The 16,833-nt window shown below is 36.5% G+C and overlaps 1 protein-coding gene across 1 annotated transcript in view; it reads right to left on the bottom strand.

The window, feature by feature from the left end:
• LOC135701659 (synaptic vesicle glycoprotein 2C-like) overlaps window positions 1–14,380 on the bottom strand; it is a 28,075-nt gene extending 13,695 nt beyond the window's left edge. Inside the window, exon 1 of the mRNA XM_065222508.1 lies at window positions 14,242–14,380. The gene's annotated coding sequence lies outside the window, so the exon portion shown is untranslated. The remainder of the gene's footprint in view (window positions 1–14,241) is intronic.
• Window positions 14,381–16,833: the final 2,453 nt, after the last annotated feature.

The raw sequence follows: 16,833 nt of genomic DNA, 5'->3' as shown, positions 1-16,833 counted from the left end.
TCTCTCGGATCTTCAGTGTAGCTACTACTCAAATCATATAATTAATTGTCATGGGTATGTGTTCGTTGAACCTCAGTTTTCAATCTAAGATGAGCCCTAGATCCTTTATGGAGTTAACTTTATCAAGCGGCGATTGATGCATCGAATACTTGAGTCTGATCTGTGATTAACCACGTCTGAAGGTAATCAATTTGCGCTTTGCTGTATTGCAAACATTTAGAATATGTAATAATGGGGAGCGAAATTGCAAAAAAATAGTGTAAATGTGCATTGCGCGATGGTGATCGAATCGAATCCCACTCATTTCCGTTGCTTGAAAACAAATATTGATGTCCCGAAAGACAACACTTTGTTCTAGCCAGCGCAAACGATCTTTGTTTTCGTTTCTGTAGCTCTTATAACGAATGAATTAACTCAAATTCAAGTGCGACGGGGCAAGAATTGCATTTCTGCTTGATTGAAAGTTACAGTATATTATCAGTAGTTTGACATCGAGAATGTATCGAGGCGAGGTTAATATCGTGTGGGAAAATAGCTTTGGACTGCTTGCATTCTTGAAATGCGCTATTGGATCTACGATAGAGATGTCAATTTTTCTCTTCTGAAGCTTGGATGAGTGTAACGACAGGCATTATTAATAAAAATTTGTGGTGCTTTCACTTGTAGCTGGTTCGTATTTTTATTGAAGTTAAATACCCCTCGAAAAATGCCCATAAGCAATAAATCCGGATATAGGGCTATCAAGGTATAAAATAGGACTAATAGTATGCGTTTAGCAGACATTTTCCCTGTTTATAAATATGTTTACTAAATATCCACGCAGAGTAGCCCATACATGCAAACTAGCGGGACAAAATTGAAAAAAAAAAACCTTGAAACGGGGGGGAAGAAATTTTGACGAAGACACCAAATCACGGAAATTCATCGTTTTGGCGTTATTAGTTTGTTACCGTTAGATTGCAATGTAAGCTCTTAAGTATCAACGCTAAGTTTAGAGCAGCCGCAAAATTCCCGTTGGGACGTATTATCGTGTCTTATATAATCATCGCTTAGATAGGTTTCAAAATTGGATGTACAAATATTTATCACTTACTCTGGCTTGCGTACCGAATCACACTTTCGTGCAAACGAGGATGAGTAGCTGCTGGTTGGTTGTTTAGTAGAATACAGTACTGTTGGCACGACTAGTTTCTGGAAATTTTATTGTGCACTCAACTAAACACTAGCTGTAACTTTTCGTCCTGATCGGTTTGAATATCACTACCGAATTTCTGTTCGCAGTCCTGGCGATGTTTATTCCAACTGAATCCCAAGTCTTCGTTTTACACGTTAACATTAACACCACTCAACTGCGGACCGATTGCTCAACAAACAGTGATAGGCAAGAATATTTCGGAATCAAATTGTCACAGTGATAGTTTACCAAACAAATAGGTTCTCTTTACCATCGGTAAATAAGCGCGTTCGGTTTGATAATATTGCTTTGTTCAATGTCTCACGGTGAAGGTTTCTGTTGAATGGCTCAAAAGATGCTTGTTTCACACGATCAATCAATGTTCGCTCTAGTACTATACAATGTTGCTAACTCATCTTCACTTCGAGATAATCCAAGAATTGAACTTAAACTTCAAAATAGATTCGACTATATACGATCTCGACTGATCGCTGATGTTCAGCAGTTCCTTATCCTAGACCTTCCAACTTCTGCTGCTCGCCTTCTGGAGGGAGATGTTGGTTCGATGAATGAATCTACTAAACTGAACCGTATCAATAATAACAACAAACATATGAATTGGCATTCTCTCCTACCCATTTATTTTTCCTCTCTATTATCACATTATCATAAACGCTCGCGCCCGAACGCGTATTTACAGTTGCTACAAGTGACTAGTCACAAGCCCACCAGCAGAGATCCCACGACAGGTCCAGACGAAGTCGATTGATTAGATCAAGACAAGACTAAGGGAACGTAGGTGGAAACAGTCCAAAATGCACCCGTGAAGTAAAATGGTCCTAGCCAATTTTTCATCGCTTTTCCATTCCCAATTCTGGGGCATCATGTGTGGAACTGCTAGTACCTACTTCCCTATCCCTAGTTACGGTAAAGATGGGTGTGGCCGGGAATAGCGACAGGCATGCTTTTGGTATTCTTATTTAGATGTTTAAAATGTTAATAGGAACCCGCATAAACAGCACAATAATTATAAGAAGCACTTAATCACCAAATCCAGATATCATCCCAACTCTATGTGGTATGATCGCACCATCTATTATATCGTTTGTGTATGGTACCCGGTTATAAGGGAAAGTTATGAAAAGCTACGGAGAGCCATTTTACTTCACGGGTGCATTTTGGACTATCTTCCCCTACCCACGGCTACAGTGTTCAGAGAATCAGAGATTCAAACGAGAGAGCAAGTGAGTGAGCGGAAGCCAAATCGTAAGAAAAGTTTTCCCGCCTGAAGTTGCACGTGGTAAATAGGGGGTGGGTTTTCAAAGTTTCACTTCCCGAGCGATGGGAGGTGAATCACTCTGTGTACTCTGTGTATACCTGAGTGATGCGGACTTACTCGAAATTGTTGTCCAAAAAACATTCAATATCACCTATCAAGAAGAATCCAACGATCGGGACCAGCAAGAAGTCTTACGTCTCTTAAACGATTTCGTCCGGAAGATAAAGCATTGTTATCAATGATCAAAATATTATTCTTAAGTTAAATTAAGAAACAGTAATACAAGTGTTTTTCCAAGGCTAATAGATTTTATTCTTACAAATAAAATAATACAATTCACATTTTGAAACAAGCATTAATTGTAGTAAACATTCTCAATAAAAAAAGTTAATACTGCAAAATAAACGCGTATGAGAGGACGCGATTCTAGCATGTTCTACTGTTTTAACGTGTTTCAGAACAGTCTCCTACTAAATAACCATATTAAAACTGGTTCCGCTCGTTAAAAAATAGTGCCTCGATCAAGCATCATTGACCGCTTGTGGTTGCTACTCCGTTATTGCCAGATCAGTTGTTATTACACAGCTAATCAACTGATGATGCTTGGGATTAACATACATCCACCCACCGACAAACCGACATGAAACTTTAACTTAACTTTTTCTCGAAAATCTATAACGGCCGATTCAAATGTGCAGTGATCTGTCAAAACAATAGAAAAAAAATTTGTCCAGACACGAACCAATTCATAAATTTTGCACGTGTGTTCGTGTCTTAGATAAACGTTTGCCGTGAACGTGTGTGCTATGAGCAGAAATGTCATGGTAATTTCTATGGTTATTCATGTCGGTCTTTTGCCGGCCGCATCCGAATGCAGGTCAATAAATGAATGAGTAGAAATTTGTGAACATAATACTTGCTTTGTTGGAAGCCGAGAAATCACTGGGAACTTAGATAAAAAGGTTTGGTTTTGCAGCATGCTTCGTTTTGGCAAACAGTACGTTGAATTAAAGTTATGGGCTCAAAATAAGAAAGAAAGCTAATCTTGAATGTGAAAGGGCTTCATGATGTTCTGCTCAGTAGGCAAAATCGGTAGATCTAAGGCCACCGAGCCCTTCATATCACATCATAACACTTATGATCGAGTTGTTGTTGTAACCCGGCACCGACGACAAGTTTCACAAAATACCCGATAAGCAAGCAATGTGACTATGAAACTTCTTAATACTTCATCCCACGATTTTCTGCTCAGTAAGCAAAAACGGCTGTCTAAGGCAGCCGAGTCCTCATATCCCAACAAAACAACTTATGTTCGAGTTGATTCTATAACCATTCAAACCGGACGATAGCAACTACATCATAAAACACGATGAGCATGCAATATGAGCATGAGTAGAGAGTATGAGCACTGATGACCGACTTCCGATGAACGTTACGGCCGCCCAGGAGGGAAACGATTGTGAGTTTGACACCCATTGTGTCAAATGATGAAAGAAATGATTACCGACTTCGGTAATTTTTACCGAACTTTCAACAGCTGAACTGTTCGGTAAAAATCAGGCATTTTAATTCATTAGTTTTAAGGCTTGAAGAAAAGGAAAACGTCACCACAAGACTCGATTATTTAAACAAGGCTGACAGTGTCTTAAAATTATAATTTAGTGAAACAGCTTTTGAAATGACGGTTAAAGTTTTACCGAACGTTCAGCTGTGTAGAGACCGAGTATACCTTTGCATCTTCACGGTTGTCACGGGAAGGGCGTTTTTGATAATGGGAAGGGTGAATTGGATCTGGATTCACTTTGGAGTGATGCGATCTTTTAAAGCAAATTATGTGACCCTATCAACTCAGTAAAGGGGCTTAGGTTAGATCTTATACTCTGTAATCAAAAACAGTCGCTCTAAGGCGTTCTGTATCCATTTCAATCGACAGAATTGTTCAAAACTTTTTGAAAGCGTTTTTACAACGCTCCAAATTTCTCAAGTGAGTGTGACTATTGTCAGCAGCCTCTTTTTTATCGGCTACCTTTCCATTTAAACTGCGTGTTAACCTGCTGTTCTATTATTATTGGCAACACAAAATCAGCCGCATTTTTAAGTGCGTATATTTTTTATTTAAAGAAAAAATCTGTCAGTCAATGAATACTGCAGCCGACATTTACCCTTTATTAGTATTAAGCAAAAACCCTAAATTTGATAACTTTAAAAAATATAACTCAAAAACTAATGATTTTTATATGCCTAAATTTTCAAGGAAACCATGAAAACCATATAAACAAAATACCATCAATGTTTTTCAGTACAAAATCCCAATTTTTTAATACCATCACATTTTTCCTAAAAATTATTTATAATTACATTTCATTTGATATTTTGATCTTTGAAATCCCATTTTTTGAACTACTGGTTATAAATTTTTGAAAAAAGTCATTTTTGAAAAAAAAAACGTTTTTTTGGACCAACCTATTATGGAAATATATTGTTTTGCTATCGAACAGAAACAAAATATATTCGATGATAAAATAATTATCAATCGCAGTGCAACAGTAAATAACAAAGTGACGCTCAATAACTACCCTTGCAGCCAGCTTCTACAGTTTTTATTAAATGTTTGGACCAGCATATCAAACATATTCTACGTGTGTGTCTATTTTTGATGGTCATGGCCTGTAGCGGATTGATTCGAAAGATGTGCGAGATCTGTAATGTTACAAACCATTTAGCATTTCACGTGCTTCTGTCCACAATAATACCAAAGAGAAGTGGAGCACGTACGCTCTAGGGCATCGTAGACAGCGTAGGGGACGCTCTGGGAGCTGACCGTGCCAGATCTGCCGCTCTTTTTGGTAACCTATGAAAGACTGGTTTATACGATCTAATCTAAACACCCTCTGATACCAATCACGATGTCTCTGGTAGAATAACATTATTATATAAAAAAAACAGTATCGCTGGAACACCCACCAAACTAAATCTTAGGTGTCCGTCTGTCATGTGAGGCTTACTTCGCTTTTCCATACATTTTTTTTTTCGCAAACATGGGCTTAAACATTAATTTTTAGACGTGATTTACACAATCCAAAAAAAAAAAAAATTGTTCTAGATGGAACATTTTGATACTAGGCCTCATATGAAATGGGCGAGCCTAAACTTTCGTTTGGTAGGTGTTTCAGCGATAATGATTTTTTTTTAAATAAGGTTTTCTTTCAGAGACACCGTGCAATACAATGATAACGACCGATCCACGCTTTGGCCAAGTACTTCACCTATATCTAAAGGCCTATATTAAGATCAGCGAACTTGTGGTCTTCGACACAGTATTTCTGCATAATTTGCCCAACTTAAGTCTGGTACTTAGGTATGGGCAAAAATGAAAGGGTAGATGTACCTGTCATGGCTATTCGTTGTAGTGCATTTTTGACAGGCAAATGATTTGTTTTTCCGTTTCCCATACAAACTTGAAAATTCTCCGACAAATCCAAATAACAACAGTTGTTGCTCAATACAGAGAAAAAAGCAATGGCGAACAAGGAGTTGTAAATTTGATCCAATCTACTGGCCATTCTTATTAAATTAAATTACGAGGAAAAGGGTCAAATCCGCTGCATAAAAAAAGTATAAACTCAGAAAATGTCCGAATGGCTCTAATGTTAGTCAATGGATCTGAAGATTGCCAAATCTCCTATACTTATTTTCTTTTTAGAATAATGCATCATCCGGACAATAGAAATTGATTTTTTTGGTTGCTATCCATAAAAATGTATGTATGGTCCCAATATTAGCCACACTTAGGCCGACATTAGGGACATGCGCCCTATCAGTGTCAATCCAATTTAGTCTACTTAGGTTAGTTTAGTATATTTATTTGTCGTCCATCAAGTGTAGACCGCTTTAATACAATGATAATCACATTTCATGTCTTCTAAAAATTATCAGACTTGAAAATACTCATTTAACATAAAAACATGTTTTTTTTGGAATAATTTAATCAAAAGATGTTATGTTCAAATGGTTTACCTACTTATGAACAAGAAGAGGTTCCAAACTATGTGTTTGTGTTTATGATTTGATGACCGCTGAGTTAGAGAGTGAGTGAGTGAAAATTGATAAAATCACTGATTGTGATTTGAATATTTTGAATATAACTGTCCAAAAATAGAAATATATGGTACGGGAAAAGACTTCGGCACTGCTTTGTTTATTATCGTCAGCCGGTAAATGAAGTCCGTAAGAGCTTCCATGAAGCTGCACCATGTTCCGGAGCATCTTTTTGCTATACAAAATAGCATTTTAATACTTCATTTACCCCCTGACGCTTATAGTTTAAGACGCTCCGAAGCCGATATTTCCCCAAGTTTATCAAAACTATAATTTATCATAAGAATATGCGCAATGTGTGATGATATCATGATTTTCTTCCCCAGCAGGCCTGGGTTCAATCCCAGTCGGCACCGTCGGGATGTTCTGAGGCATAACATCTCTGATCACGCCTTCCTTCGGATGGGAAGTAAAGCCGTTGGTCCCCGGTTCATGAGTTGATGGGTCGATAGGTTGGGTCCAGGTGTGGGAGAGCTGCCTTCCTGGCACGTCGGTAGCATTGGTGCTCAGCACGGAAAACAAGATCGACGGAAAAAAACAAACCAAAGGAAAAAAAAAAAATCATGATTTTCTTGATGTAGGTTTTTTTTAAATTAATGGCCTATGAGAGAATCACCGGAGAATGCTTCATTTTGATAGATCACATGATGGCCGCAAGTGAGCAAGCTTTTTAGCGTATGGGCTTTTTATCACAGCTCAAACGGAAAGCCCCCTCGTTTCCCAATTAGTATTCTCACATGGATTTTATCAGGCTTCCATTGTTACAGTCCAAAAAATCTGAGAAACCAGTGAAACAGAATCCTCACTTAGTTCAGTCGGTAAAAGTGCAGCTATAAAGCAAGACCATACTGAAGGCGGATGGGTTCGATTCCCGGTCCGGTCTAGTAATATTATAGGTTGGAAAATTTCTCTACTTCCCTGAGCTGTGCTTGTATGTAATTGCCAAACAATTATACTAATGCCAAAATGGTACGGGCTTAGAAGCTCTCAAAGAACACTGAGTTGAAGGCCGGCGTAAAGTCCCAGTAGGGACGTAAAAGCCAAAGGAGAACCAGTGAAATATCCTGCTCTGTCATTGATTGACATGCTAATTTGAGGATCAATCATCAAATTCCTTGGTAATTAAGCTCTCTCTCTCTCTCTTTCACTGAAGTGTATACAAACTAGTCTACCTTCATTGCGCATGTTCATGCTGCTTGAGGCAGTAGTAGAAGGGCTCTTTTTAACTTATCACAAGAATGTGTTCCCCAAGAGCATTTACTTGCTAATGATTCCCAAGTCTGGCTAAGCAGTGTTTTAAAACAGATCTGTCAAAAATATGGCAAACTATGGCAACAAATTCGCAAATCATGAATCATACAGTCACGCAATGTTATTGTAAACGTAACGAGCAAATCGAAAGTTATGAAATTCCATCGAAACCTTGATGTTATAGCGAAGAGTTAATATTTTTTCATCTGAGAGTGTGTGATATTACCCTGTTTTACTATGTGTTGATTTATAAGCTCTGATGGAAATGGCACTGTTTGCCAGTACAATTAGCGACTGTTAAGTTTGTAAATTTGACAAATTGTAGCTAATTTGTTGGATACATCGTGATATATTACTCATGCTCGACGTAACTCTATGTGTTTTTGTCTTTAAATGTTATATTGATGTGCATACTTGTGTGTACCAATATGTTTATATTATGAGTACCTTTTGTAATATAATTGTTTGCGGATTGCTAAATAATGTCTCTTTCAATAAAATGTAAACTTCAAATAAAAATGTTGAATGTTTTGCATTTGTATAACAATTACTAGATTAAGTTTTCTTCATACCTCATACCTTATGGCATATTCCAAGTATGAATTTAATAATAATATGTAAAATACAATGTTATGATTTCCACAGATTTTTATAAATTGCAAAACCATAAGCGTAGCCGAGAGGGTGTCTCTCAGGTAATTTGTAGAAAATGCAGATAATTGATCATGGATCGATCAAAACAGGAAAGCGAACATGTTCAAATCAATGCCCTGCTGTACTATAAATAATACAGTAAACTGGTACTACAAAATTAATTCCAATCCATTACCCTTTCGCTGAACGGGTATAGGGATAGCTGCATGGTAGCTAAATAGGGTGCTGTTCCTATGGTTGTGGGTGTAACTATAAAATAATATTGGACATTTTAACCCCATATTTCGAATCAAAAAATTGGTCAATGAATTTTTCTTTTAATAGAAAACGATAATCTAGGTTGTATAACACTTCTAAAAAATACAGTTTTATAATGGCAAAGTTTGAATTCCATGTACCGTGTGTTATTTTAACCAGGATTGTGCATACATTTCAATGCAAATGATAATTCCCAGCTACCCGACTTTTGGCCTATCTACCATACACTATAGTGATAAAACATTATATAAACACATAAAAAAGCCCTATCGGGTTGCCAAACGACATTCCCCGGTTCTAATGATAAACAATTTTAATCCATGGAAACCTCCACTGGCTGTAGACTGTGTGGGGTGTGAGTATTCAAATTACTGGCGCTGCAGATATAATTACTCATTCTAAATCACTTCTTACGACGAGATAAATCTGCGCCGCATCACTAGACCACTACTGCGGTGGTAGCCTCTATGTATAATACTTTCCATAGTAGTTGCCGCAGACAATGAGCAATGCGGGTGGATTTTTTCGACCGCTACTGGACAACCAGCGACCGCGTTTATGCAAACAACTTGGCTGACGCCCGACGAACTTGGCTGACAAGCCGTGATATATGTTTTGATATACGTACTTAGATACGCGAACACGTAAACGAGGTTACCGGATAGGTTCGGTGTAGCTTATTCTTTTTTTTTTGGTTCATTCAACAGGTTTTGTCCATATAAAACTAGATTTTACCAGTGGAAACGGAATGCGATAAAATGACAAAAAAAGAGTTATTCTAAATGTATATATCATAAAGAACGATGCATAGTCTGTTTTCTTTTAAATATGCAACTTCGTTTGGGGTTATCTTTTCATATAAATAAATGTGAATTCATCAACATTAAGATGCTCTTTAATTTTAGAGTGACATAGTATGTATCGACGTGATTGCTGCAGTCTATTTGGATGATTCCTTTATTTCTATTGGATAGTTAGTTAATTCATTATTGTTAATTAAGGAATTTGTCTCACGTTTTGTTCAAATCTAGAACAATAAACAGAACACTTTAAATGGGGTGCAAATGCTCCAGATGATATTGTGATTATCACGCGCAACAGCCGACAAATTAATTTAACCCTCTACTGCTCGAATTATGGTTTTGGTTATTGAGATAATTCTGTATATTTTCTTTCGAAAGATCTTTTTCATGAAAAGTGGTAGAATTCGTTCTAGATCAGAGATCCGAGAAGGTTTTGCCCACGGTCGGTTGGCATTTTAAGGAGCTGTCACGATTTTTTTTGTTTTTTTTTCGCGATAGTTTTTTTCCGGTAAACGTTATCGTTATTGGCGTTCGGTTAATGTTTTTTGTCGTTTTGCTTTTTTTTTTGAAAAATTGAGCACACGTGGAATGTTACCGTTCGCTCGACGACGGTTAGAGAAGGGGGAGTGGTGAAGGTTAATATCTTGTGTTTTGGGAAGAGAGAATTTTGAAGTTGAAGAATGGCATGAGTTGTAGGAAGAAAAAAGCAAAGATCATGATGATAGTGGAAGTTCGGTATATTGAATCGGTATTGTGAGGGGAAGAGGCGCATAGAATTCGGAAAGAGAAGTGGTGAAAGTGGGCAGTCAGCATAGCATTATGTTTAGAGAAGAAAATGACTTTGGACAATAAGATATAAATCTCCAAGAGCAGTTTAAAACGCTCACGAAGCATCACCGAATTGTTCTGCGCCATGAAGTCCAGTACACTTTACTGGATATAGGACAGAGTCTCAAATAAACGACCCTAGTTCGATGGTGCTCTGAGGCTGAGGGCTACATCTGAGTCGAGGACGAACAGCTGTGCTATTTACTACTGGAATGATCTAAGTAATATTCTGGTTAACATTGCAGATATATGGTAAGATCGTTTCATTGGAATTTGTTTTATATTTCATATACTTTTCATTGTATTCACTTTTGCTAAAATCTGAGCCTTTGTCCCTATCAAATCAGTAATGTAAATGAGCTTGGGTTCTAACCCACGATCTGTAATCACTGCTCAGTAATCAAAAACGGTCAAACACCGTGCCCCTTGCATCACAACAAGGTAAACTGACGATCGTTCAAGCACGGGTACAAGAAGCTATTCAAAAGAAATGACAGACAACCCCGAAAGCAGTTCCCAAACCGGATCAAGTAGATGTCTGAGCGGCCTGAGATTAACCCTATTATCTTTTCCCAGCCGGACTCAACTAATTTTTTGAACCCAGGTCTTATTTTACCATCAATATCGCTTTTTTATTTCATTATTATGCAATTTTAAAATCCAAATTGGGACCCTTTTTAACCATAAAATTACACGTTTTAAGATCTGATACTTAATTAATAAAAACTAAAATTTACGCGTTTATATCATCTTTGATCGTTGAATAATAAACTAATTTGAATTGACCTTTCCATGTAAAATCACAGGTAAACGTAAAACCCATTGATGGATTTTTAAATGCTTTAATATATGAAATTAAATTTTAATTGCTGTATCTACCAATTAAAGCGGGGGTGGCCCTGGTGTAATGGTAAATATCCATACCTCTCACGAGTTCAAATCTCATTCCCAGACAAGTCACGAATGACCCAAGAATGTTAAATGTCCGCAAAAAGCTGGGAACTACATTTATTTACATTTGCTTTGCTGTGATGAGCATTTAGCGCAAAAAGTAAGCAATTATAATGATTTAATTTCAATCACTTATCCCCACTTCAAATGCCTTTCATACTTATTTTATACATTTTTTAAATAATGCTTATAATCTAGTTGATGATTTGAAAAAAGAAAAAGAAAACTGTCGAAAGAGTATGTGATTTGTTGCATATTGAGTGATTGTATTTTAGTGATTGATATGTTAAAATGTAGGTTGTTGGATAAAGTGATACTATTCCAGTTTCTTATTTGATTTAGAAAAATCTTCAAATCTCCACATTTTTTTTGGAGATTCCAATACCGACAATTTTAATTATATAAATCTTCAAAAAATTCTGCACGGGGCCAAGATCGTTCTGGAGAGGCCAGACACCCTAGGTACCCCATTAGCTACGCCAATTGCAATGCGTAATGTTGTTAAAGGATGTTTTTTTTATGGTGAGTATATATTTTAAACTAAATGTTATATAAGACTATGTTTATCACTGAAAGCAGTTAAAAAGGTGTATTGCATAGGATAAAAGTAGAAGATTCTGTGTGTGTTACGTTTGGTACTAACTATGTTATGTCTCTGTTAGGACAGACACCTTGTGGTCTAAGCAAATGTATGTTACAATTTGATGTTTCAAATTTTCATTAAATGTCGTACTTTTTTAACTATTTTCACTGTTTGAACTATATGCCAACAATTTGCTGGATTATTTCCTCGTAGAATGTCATATTGCATGACATATTTATCATTAATGCTTTGGAGAATTATGCGTTTAAAAATACTCCCATTTTCGTTACATGATTAATTTTCAATTTCCTAATGTGAACCCCAGTATAGTAAAGAAAAACGTGGTCCTACGTCAAAACACATTCAGGGAAGACGGAAACAGTGTCCGTAAGTTGTCATTGATTTTCGTCTCCAAAATTGCATACTGCGCGGTCTGACAATAAAGATTAGTGTCGTTTAACGCACGCACACTAGTGTGTGCATCGCCGTGTAAAATTGTTTAAAATTTTCCTGTGACTAACCTAAAAATGTATGAAATTAGATCTGTCAAGATGAGTTTGTCAGCGATTTGCATTTTCCTCGGATTTTCACTAACATCTCAATAGGGCAATGGGGATTTACTGTCTCTTTAGTGTGTTTAGTGTAATGTCATGTTTGTTTATTTATTGAAGAAGAGATGGCCAGTTTTATATGGACACACCCATTATTGATAAAACATGGATGTTTTTGGCGCGTTTTGTTGCGAAGGTGCATGCTGTCGATATATTTTACTAAAACGTTTACAAAGTCAGAGCTAAGAATAAAAAAAGAAGAAGCAGGCACAATTTTCATGATGAAGAGTTGCACCTTAAATAAATAAATGAAAATTTGATTAATTTTCGGTATATTTCAAAAAATAGTTGTGAAAACACTTGCTATACAAAATTGATATTTTTTTTTTTCGAATTCATTCCCTAATAAAAATTTTATGGTTATTTTGCTTAACGACATGTTCCTGATATCATCCAAACCATTTGTGGAATAGTTCAATCATTTGGGCTATCATTTGTTTATGGTATTTTTATTAGGGTTAGTACTTGTAAGCTACAAGGAGAGATTGTAAAGTATGTGTTTGACACATAAAACCTGTCAATATTGCTTTCAGAGCTTCACAATCAGCGATTTTACGATACGTGAGCGCTCGACGCTCACGAATCACAAAATCGCAGATTGCGAAGCTCTGAAAGTAAAATTGGCAGGTTTTAATCAGGTATCATTGTAACATCTAACATCTCATGATTTCATAATTCCGAACAACATTTTTTTATAGCCAGTGAGTGGAAGCAACCTATGAGTGCATTAATAATCATCAAGTTTTGGGATTATGTTTATTTATGTTCAAGTTATGCATGGAAATTTGTTGGTGGATATATTGACATCACTAAGAAGAACAGCTAAGTAGTTAAATGAAAGATGTCCAATTAATCACCATAATCAGCCAAATCTCACAAGTTTGTTATGAAAATTGTGTAACATTTCGTAAAACTAGTTTATCCGAAAGCCCTGCAAATTTCATAAAAACTTATTGGTAAACAAAAGAAATTAATCTGTTTTAGTATAATAACTGTATAATGAATAACTTTAAAAATATGATGCAATATGTAGGTAATATTGCACATTGCCTACTGTGCTACCTGACTCATAACAAATATAATTTGTATCAGCGGTCCCTCGAACACAATGTATACCTCGTCTAATTTAACATATCATTTGTAATGCAAAATTAGACGAGTCCATGCTCCCCCCTAATACAACGTGCATATATTCGTTATGAGTTAGGTAGGTAATACAGTATAGATATAAGCAAAACACACAAGATATTAACCTTCAGCCCAGTCTTGCCTTTAGCACTTGGTTGGCCTTGCCTAAATTATTTAGTACGAATTGCCATGTTGCTCAAACTCATTACATCAATACCTAATTCGATCACTAAAATGTAATTGGAATTAAGTGATTTGGTTGAATGGTTAAGTTTATTAAAGATGTTTTCAGTCGTAAGTAGGATTGATTGATTTTATGTGGCACAGTTCTTTATTTTATAAATATAGACAATTTTCTCTTTTGCCTACGTATCATTCTTCAATAGGATTTTTGCTTTTTCAATAGGATTATGTAGACATAATTGAAAAGATGTGTGGAAAGCACTTAAGATTTGATTGAATATCATAAATTTAAAACAAACACTTTATGAATTTTTATTTTCTCAGGCTTTGATATTAATTATTGCAATATCAATTGTGAAACTAATTTTCCTCCGTGAAGAAAAAATACTCAAAATTAAAATAAAAAAAATCACACTATTCCAAGAACTAATATCACTCACCGGTTCGTTTGCTGTTCTGGTTGGTCCACTGGTTATGGCAGATTATCACTACTCCAGGTAAATATTCACTTGTGCAACTCCCACGCAACTTGAATTGTAGGTTTGACAAGCAAACCGCCGTAAGTGAGCCGCCAAATTGAACGAACAGTGGCATTTATACAAACTTTGTTCCGACGAGCTTCGGAAGTTCTCGTTTCGGAAACGATAAGTCTGCAGATAACGTGTTATCACTAGGTAAACTCTTCAAATCTATTTACGATACAGATCTATCTCGTGCTACTGTGGCGTGTGATGCTGGAGGTTTTTGACAAGTGATAAGCATACGTCATACCTTGAGTCTCTTATTGTGCTGTGTTGTTGGCTTTTTGAAACGAATTTTCATGATGATTCTGTTATCCAAATAATTTAAGAGTGAAAGGAAACGTACTGGGTGCCGAGACATAAATATGCATGTAAAGTGTCCTCTTAGTTTTATGGTGCAATCAGACGTAATGCTATTTATAATTATTTTTTGCTATTTACAGTTTAGCAACTAATGACGGAAAATAACACGAAAAAAATGATTCAGGCTATAGATACCAGACATTTCACAGTTCGAGAGAAAAGGTTATGCTAAGATCAGGTTGTAGTGAACTTGATGGTCAGTGATAGGTCAGTTATACTTTGTTTCAGCTAAACACTTTCATAACCGACTACAGATAGAGTAAGGTGGTGGAAAAGTTCAAGTGGTGTAGGTATGTTTTGAGGTTTTTGAAGCCCGTGCAAAACAATGCTCAATTTTTGACACTTGTTTGGGCGGTCGTTTCCATAAGAAAATTTATATAGTTATTTTGCTTAACGACGTGTTCGGGGTATCATCCAAACCATTTGTGGAAAAGTTCAATCATTTGGGTTATCGTTAGGGTATGGTATTTTTTATAAGGGTTAGAGCCAAACTTTTTTTGCCTACTAAGCAGCACAAGCCTCTATTTTTCGAGTGGATTTTTTTTCACATGTCACATGAATGTTTTCACTGAAGATGACTTCTAAATTGATTTACCTTTCCGTACGAACCGTAAGATTTGATAAAGAAAAACCAAATGTTGAGATATTGTCAAAAATCTTACACTGTTTCTTGACCCCACACTCGGCCTACGGATTCTAAATTCAACCTAACGCATTCAAACGCCATTGAATTCACTTCGGCCTATCGGATAAAGATAAAAATTGTTCGATCGGAGCATTGGCGAAATCCTTTAAATTTTAAGGGATTTCCAATGAAGATATCGCTTTGAAATATCAAATGCAAGTTATGTGTAAATGATGTTCATATGACCATCATATAAGACACATATTTCAGAGAACAGTAGTGCAATTTTATATGAAAATCAATGGTTTTTACGTGTCAATTTTCGGTCAGTGTATGCAACTCGTTACAAAATTTGTTTTGTTTTCAGCACTCATCATAATTATCCAACTCGGCAAGCCTAGTTGGACAAACTTTGACTCGTGCTGAAACAAACCTTATTTTTGCAACTTGTTGCATAAATCTGGATCAACAATAGAAAAGGGCCCATCAGCATTTGTAAATAAACCTTTCCAAAGCCCATTCCTCACAAATCGAAGGCCGCCCACACAAACCAACACCATCATCGTGTAGGTAGAAGTTTCCCCTATCCGATGATGGTGTTGGTTTGCGTGGGTAACCTTCCTTTGTGAGTAAAGGGATTTTGAACGGTTTGTTTACAAATGCTGATGGGCCCTTTTCTATTGTTGATCCAGAAATAGGTATTTCGTCATTTTTAAGTACCGATATATTAACTTGATCTAGTATGCTGCGATGTGTTTCAGTAAACAGTGAGGCGTGCATTTTCCCAGAATCCACGCGACGTTTGCCTGCTACAATGGACGGCTTTGCCTTACGAGGGCCAGTGATGATTGTACTACATTAAAATCAAATAATATAGGATTTGATGAGTGCTGCGGGTTTTCATCTGGGATAAATCATGTGAAATCTAGGAATGTAACGAAATTATAGGCTTTTTACGTAGTATATTTCGAAATGCTACATATCACCCAATCCATAAAAATTTTGAGTTGTATATAATAGTTTCATAACAAATATTTGCAAAAATGTTGCAAAATAGTGCTCTATAAAAGTGTGAATTCATGAAATGGGGCAAAATAATGCAGATTTATTTTTTAAATTGGATTAGTGTAAACTTAATTGGATATTTCATAGACCATAGTTAAGCAAGGAATAGCAGGCATTTTTGATAAACCATTTGATTCGTTGGCTATACTCAAATGACCAAATGGTTCGTAAAAATGCCCGCGGTCTTCCTGTGGCACTATGCTCATGTAAACAACCATCTAGTTCTTCACTTATCACTCTGAAATATATTGGCTGTCTCTTTCTGACCCTTTTTTTCCCTTGATTTGTTTTCCGTCGATCTTGTTTTTCGTGCTGAGCACCAATGTTACCAACACCAGGGACCAACGGCTTTACTTCCGGCGTGAAGGCCTAATCAGGCATGTTATGCCCAGAACATCCCGGTGGCGCCGACTGGGATTGAACCAAGGCCTGCTGGGGTGAGAGGTAATCACACTTAC

This window comes from Ochlerotatus camptorhynchus, unplaced genomic scaffold (assembly GCF_037179485.1).
Source record: "Ochlerotatus camptorhynchus isolate MF236.1 unplaced genomic scaffold, CSIRO-AGI_Acam_v1.1 ptg000171l, whole genome shotgun sequence".
Lineage (NCBI taxonomy): Eukaryota > Metazoa > Arthropoda > Insecta > Diptera > Culicidae > Ochlerotatus > Ochlerotatus camptorhynchus.
The sequence above is the reverse complement of the archived record's forward strand: the minus strand, read 5'-3'. Positions and strand labels throughout refer to the sequence as shown.